The 6,554-nt window shown below is 37.7% G+C and overlaps 1 protein-coding gene across 1 annotated transcript in view; it reads right to left on the minus strand.

Moving 5' to 3' along the window:
- Window positions 1-4,435, minus strand: part of card11 (caspase recruitment domain family, member 11) — a 32,483-nt gene extending 28,048 nt beyond the window's left edge. The window contains exon 1 of the mRNA XM_014012863.1: window positions 4,199-4,435. The gene's annotated coding sequence lies outside the window, so the exon portion shown is untranslated. The remainder of the gene's footprint in view (window positions 1-4,198) is intronic.
- Between the last annotated feature and the right edge of the window lie 2,119 nt (window positions 4,436-6,554).

Raw genomic sequence — 6,554 nt, forward strand, 5'->3', positions numbered from 1 at the left:
GTGGTGAACTGTTTTACTAAATATTTATTTTCATTATTAAATCTTTTTACAATAAAAACACTTGTAATTAAGCAAGAAGTTACTTTTTTCCATAATATTTGCATTTAAACGACCAGTTGCCCAATAAAATAAATCACTATCACTGAATTCATTTAGTTATAATCCTTTAAATCATGTTTACATGAATTTTCTACTTTTGTTACGACACAAAAACTCAGATTTCTAATAAGCAAGTTGGAAAATACCATTTTTAGATTTACAACCATCCATTGGTTGATAAATTTACATTTGTTTATGGTTTTTCTTGTGTTGTCTGGTTTCTGTCCCCTGATGGTGTTAGTTTATTGTTCCATTTGGTCTGAAACTATTTTCTCTGTGTTTGTAGATTTTTCTGCTCATAAGTTTAAACTAAAGCTACACAAACTATTCCAAATGTTACTTTAACATAGACTAAACGAGTATGAAAGGACACTTTATATCATATCACAGGTCTCAACTGTTGGAGACCAGTTTGAGAACAAAGTTTAAGAAGTTTTAAAGTCTCTAAATGCTTCATTTCTTCTAAAAAGTTCCATGCTGTACTTCTGCACTTGAATTTTGAGCATGTTCAGAATAAACTGCGGGACAAATTTTGTCTCAAAACATTTGCAAAGTTGTCTCTGGCACCTCAAACCAGTCTGAGTTTTGTTGATGTCTTGAACCTTTACCATCATGTGTGTGAATGTGTGTGTGCCTGGGTGAATGTCTGTAAATGTAAAGCACTTTGGGGTCCGGAGGGACTTGATAAAGCACTATATTTAAATTCTGTCCATTTACCATTTAACAAGAGCACTTTTGACACCTATGGGAGAAACCACACTAATGATCAGTACCAACTATAAACAAAAACAACTGGTTCAAGTTTTCCTAACTTCATTTGAAAAGTGGACTTCAGTAGATGAAATCATGCCAAGCTGGCTGCAAAGTGGGCCAAGGCTGGTACGACGTGTGTGTGGAGGTGGGCAAAAATAGGCCACGATGTTCAAAAACTGCTGAAATGCAGCCGAGTGGCTCATTGGTCACTTGGTTGGAAATACAACAGAACTGAAAAAGGAAATTCATCTCATTTCTCCCTTCAAACTGGTCCTCCAACAATCCTCAGCCCAGTGAGACGCTACCTAAATGCTCAGAGTGAAGACGGCAGAACAACATTTGGTTTCTTTTGATGGCTTCTCAAGGGTTTTTCTTGTTTGTCAGATTCGTTTTGAATTGTTATAATGTTTGTATCAAAATCTGCTAAATATCTAAAAATGTTAAAAAAAAGAAGAAGGGAAGGGAGGAAATGACCTTAATGATATTAAACAGCACCACATCTGCATATTTTCTTGAATCTGATGTCATTTATTTGATTTATTTAATTAATCTGATGTTTTTTTTTAACTGGTGTGATGGAAGAATGCCTTTTACAGAAATCCATACACACATTTTGTAAAGTCTTGTGGCGTGTGTGTGACATAATGCTCAGGATGCATTTCCATATTGTTTATACTGCATACCACAAGGAAAGAAAGGCAAACTAAATGGCTGTATTGTTATCGTCTTGTTGTCTTTGTGTTTTTTGTTTATGCTTGGGGTCCTACAGCTGATTATACTGTAGCCCCAGCCAGGACCAGGTGATGGCTGCAGGTTTCTGAGCATCTAGCATCCTGATCTCACCATCTTTAGGGTTTACTTCTCCTCCGAGCTGCTGCTCTCTGTTGCTTCAGGCTCCCAGCAGTGTTTGTGTGCCACAGCACGAGACTGTGTTGGGTCAGTGTTACTTTAGTACCAGCGGCACGACGGCTCAGTGGTTAGCGCTGATGCCTTGCAGCAAGATGGTCCTGGGTTCAATTCCCAGTTCAGACCTGGACCTTTCATGGAGTTTGCATGTTTTCCTCGTGCCTGTGTGGGTTTTCTCCTCTGGTTTCTTCTTACCATCCAAAAGACATGCAGGTCGGGCTGCCTCCAGAATCTGTGATCTCAAAATGTGTTATTTTGAAATGACCATTCACACCATCTGACCAATGAGTCAGTGTTGTATAGACCAGTGGTTCTCAAACTTTTTTCTTCTGACCCACAAAATATCCATGGCAAAAACGTGTGACCCCAAATTTTGTTGGTCTGAGTACACAAACTTTGTTGATAACCCTAAAAACACAGGCTTTTTGACAATCTAAACAGCTTGTACACAAATATAAATATTTGTTTATACTTTTTTTGTGTTTTTTTAACAGTTATATGGAAAATATTACATCAGCAATTATTTTATTACCCTTTAAATTGATCTCTAGAGATTATCCAAGGTGCTTCATGACTCATAATTGGGTCCCAAGCCCAACTTTGGGAACCAAAGTGCAGTGGTTCCCAAACTTTTCAGCTTTTGACCCACAAAATAACAGTAGCAGAGACCTGTGACCCCAACTGTTTATGGAGGATAAACATTTGCATCAGGTCAACAAAACATGGGCATAGTAACAATATTTTTTATACACATTTATCCATTTTAACTAAGCTAACCTCACTCCTTTGTAACAACTAAGGCAAAAATGTAATTAATTCAGAAAATATTTTCAGGACCCCACCTTGATGTTTCAGGACCCCACTTCTTTGGGTCCCGACCCCATCTTTGGGAAACACTGGTATAGAGTACCTCAAAGTGATACTTGAGTAAAAGTACAAGTATCTTATCTTAAAAAGACTTTGGTAAAAGTTAAAGTCTTCTGTAAAAATATTACTTGAGTAAAAATCTTAAAGTATCTGATATTTTTTGTACTTAAGTATCAAAAGTAAATTTCTGATACAAAATCTACTTAAGTATTAAAAGTAAAAGTACTGAGTAAAAGTGAGATGTTAGATTTTCAAAAATGACATTTATTGGGAGGTGACTTCTCCAAAGAATATATTTCTAACGTAGTGCAGCTGTGATGGGTTGTGTACAAGCTAATAGGGTGTTAGAATGGTATTTATTTATACTTCTTATCCAGCCACAGTTAAATTCACTCTATCCAGGAGACACAATTTATCAGGATAGTATTATTTTTAGTAATAACAACTTGGAATAAAATAGGAGTAATGACTTTCTACTTCTTACCTAAAATGTAGTGAATAGAAAGTACAGATAATTGTGTAAAAATGTAGAGTAAAAGCAAAAAGTACGCTGAAAAAAATTACTCAATTAAAGTACAGATAACCAATTTTTTTTTTACTTAAGTACAGTAACAAAGTATTTGTACTTAGTTACTTTACAAGTCTTCAATGCGTCCATGCCAGGCTGCAGCACGGTGACAGTTTTGTCTCAACACAAGGCAGATGCACCAAAGAGCGATGGGGTCATAATGCAGTGCGACCCAATAGAACCAAACTGGTCCAGAGTACAGGACCAGATTCAATCCTGCATGAAGAGCTGACCCCAGACTGAGAAGTGCTCTGATGGGCAAATACTGTATGATCAGTTTGGGTTTACAAGCAGTCATAAAGGATTCATTGTGAGGCTGAGGACCCAAAGGAATTTGATATCTGGTTCTGTTTGATGCAGGGGACCAGTTGGCTTTTACTCAAAAAGAGGAACTTTTGACAAAAAAAACTTCTCTAATTTTATTGTTCTGCAGAGCAGGAACCTGCAATTATGTTGATTTATTTGAATGTTTTTCTGTTTTAAAAATAAAATAAAGTGAAGTTTATCTGACAGACACTGGACTGCTCTGGGTAGACCTGTGAAGTGTTTGTGATCTTTTTGTGTCTTGAAGAACGGTCTGAGAAAAGTGTTTTTTATCAAAGCAGCGCGTCTCAGGGGCCCCTTGTGGGGTTCCCACTAACAGGACCTGCTTGTCCTCTGCACCTGCGACTGGAATCCCAAACATGTTGACAGCACCAGATTAAACCTCAGCGATGACAAATCTTTGCTTCTGTGGAGCCAAACTCATACCCAGTACTCCATTCTGAGACACCAGGGGAACAAAAGTCACAACAAAACAGCTCGCAAGGCAAGGCAAAGCAAAGCAAAGCAAAACCCTCTGTGAAGCTGCAACTTTTGATGTCACACTACAGGTTTTGGCTGTGTGGTGATAAGCGAGGTGTGACAGCCTGTTTTTCCACTTGAGTTGTTGCACTTTCATCAGCACTTGTTTATGCTCGACTTCAAAAGCAGCCGAACACATGAAGACATGTGAGGTTTTCTTACCTGAGATGTGGAGAAGTATCCGTGTAGAAAGAAATAAGAATAACAGTGACAAGAAGAATGTTCTGCTGATTCTTGTAGTTATAGTTTTCTTTTTAGGAAAGTCAAAAGCTTCAAAAAAGCTCACTCCACATGAACAGCAGCTCAGGTTGTGTCCATCTATCCAAAGCTGTTTGTTATTTTAAAATAAAAAGAAAGAAAAGGAGAAGRTTTAAAAGGGGGGACACATGGTGGCTGTGGCCCTGACTCGCAGCCTGCCAAACAGAAAAGTGAGAAAGGTTTGCAGAATGAGAGGCAGACAGAGAGCGGAGGCGGAGAGTTTGAGCTCAGATGGAAATAAGCTGCGAAAGGAAGAGAGCTGCTTCATCTGACATCTGCTTCTCCTCTCYTCTGAAACTGACCAATCAGAGCTCACCTCTGCGACACTATTAATGTTTTATTTATCTTTATTGTTTTACTCCTTCAGCTGCATGCGTCAACATTTCTTTTTCTTGAAGGCACATCATTATTTCCATCATGCTGCTTTAGTTTTCAGCCAACATGCTGCTGACATAATTTGTGATAATTCACTTAAAACTGTGTTTATTTAAATCATGGATCAACTGAATCATTTCACTGTGATGAGGTTTTTGTTGCCATTTTAGGACAGATTTTAGTCCAACTTTCTGTTTCTATTTCTGTTTTTTTTTAACTTTAACAAAAAAGGGGAAAAGGGTTTAGAAGGGGATGTTCTGGGGAGGTTATGAGCAGTCAATATCTTACCTGGCTCAGAAAATGTTTTAAATTTTGTTATTTGACTGGACTGACAAGTCCAATTTGATTTTAAAAAAAGTTAGTTGTTGGTGAAATACTAAATAAATGACTGAGTTTAGTAATAACATAAATACACACCTTTTTGTCCTTGTTAATGGTGGTGATGGAAAAAAAACTTGAACATCAGCTGCATGCTCACGCATTCAATAAGATCAAATCAGTGGCTCATCAAAGCTGTTCATCTTGCTAACTTAAAAACCGGCTTGAGAGAAAAGATCATTTTCAGCATAATGACATGCAGAAGGAAGAGCTGCTCGGACCGTGCTCCATGCCGCTGCTTTGCTGCTCCTGAACAAACACGCCCACAAAGTTCTGACCAATCACACGCTGTGAGCTGCAAGGTCCACAGCGCAGAGTTCTAACTGAGGGCAATGCAAATGACGGCTGTCGCCGGGGGATAGCAGTGGGAGAGCAGACAGAAGTTGTGCATGGTTTTGTCACTCAGCAGGGGGAACAAGACGTGCAACTCAAAGTTTAAACCAGCCCTAACCATTCTGGGTATTCAAGGTCAGAGTTCAGCTCCAGTCTTCTGGTATTTGACATCTGCTCTTTTTAATTGACTTTTATACACAAACATATTTTTAAATGTGTTTCAGATTCAGATTCACTTAATTTATCCCCAAGGGCAATTAAGTTCTGCAGTTTACAGGTTCACCCAGATACACACCCACACAGATAAATGCTGCACATATTGCTGTTTGATGTTGTGATAGCTAAATATCCTCAACATTGAATGTTGCTGGGTGTCAGGAGTAGATATGATCACTGTTTAAATCAATGGTTTCCAGCCCTGATGATTGAGGCCCACCACCCTGGATGTTTTAGATGGTTCCCTGCTTTGACACACCTGATCTGCATGAATGAGTGATTAACAAGCATCTGATAAATATGAAGACCCACTTAAGAGCAAAGAAACAACTAAAACATGCAAGATAGGGTTTCATGAGGACCAAGGTTGGGAACCAATGGTTTGGACTAAAGTGTATTTCAACAAAACGCAAGCTGGCGTGAACACAGTTAGAACTCAAAATACTGAGTCTGAGCATCGTTAGCTGTAAAAACGTAAATAAATATATGTGTTTATTATAGTATTTATGTGACTTGAAATTTAATTATAGTCTGAGCAGGGCTAAAACCAAAGTGAATTTTAAATAACTTCAATCTCCAAAAACTGAGTAAAATATTGACATTGCTGTCAGTTTCAAATTATATTTTTATTCTGGCAGACAGTTTCCACTACTCGTCTCAGATCTGTGGTGTTCATAAACCTCTCAACTGAAAAAACGTTTTTTTGTATAAATAGACCACATACAAGTCTGTGAAAGCAGCATAAATAGCCAAAATAAGAAACAGAAATGACACGTCACTTCACAAATATTACTGCAAATGTACTTAATTGTGTTTTCTCAAGAAGATACATCATGACACAGATTTCTAAGTGATGCGTTAATGTGACAAATGTTAATAATCACAGAATATTTTTTGACACTGGATGAATAAATGAACAAATGCTCAGCTTGGATTTTGTAATTAATATATATATATA

Source organism: Austrofundulus limnaeus, unplaced genomic scaffold, assembly GCF_001266775.1.
Source record: "Austrofundulus limnaeus strain Quisiro unplaced genomic scaffold, Austrofundulus_limnaeus-1.0 Scaffold96, whole genome shotgun sequence".
Taxonomy (NCBI): domain Eukaryota; kingdom Metazoa; phylum Chordata; class Actinopteri; order Cyprinodontiformes; family Rivulidae; genus Austrofundulus; species Austrofundulus limnaeus.